Consider the following 292-nt stretch of genomic DNA (forward strand, 5'->3'; position numbering starts at 1 on the left):
AGCACCAGAGAACCAAAATACCATATTAACAATGTGAAAGGTTAGGGTTGGTTGCAGCACATTGTCAAGAAGCCCACGAAGGCCTACACTCTGCCTCAATCCTCGGCCATTACCCGCTCTGACCGTCAGAGAGGTCTGCAGAGAAGAGAGACTCAGGGGTGAGCAGCACAAGAAAAGGGACAGCACTGAACCCCAGCAGGATGGCCCAGACCAGGCCTACCCAGAGTGGATGCCAGCTGAACCAGGGTGAACCAAGCCTGGCTGTTCCCCCTCTCTCTCTCCAAGTCTGACA

Source organism: Fukomys damarensis, unplaced genomic scaffold (assembly GCF_012274545.1).
Source record: "Fukomys damarensis isolate Sample0158 unplaced genomic scaffold, DMR_v1.0_HiC HiC_scaffold_13, whole genome shotgun sequence".
Classification (NCBI taxonomy): Eukaryota; Metazoa; Chordata; class Mammalia; order Rodentia; family Bathyergidae; genus Fukomys; species Fukomys damarensis.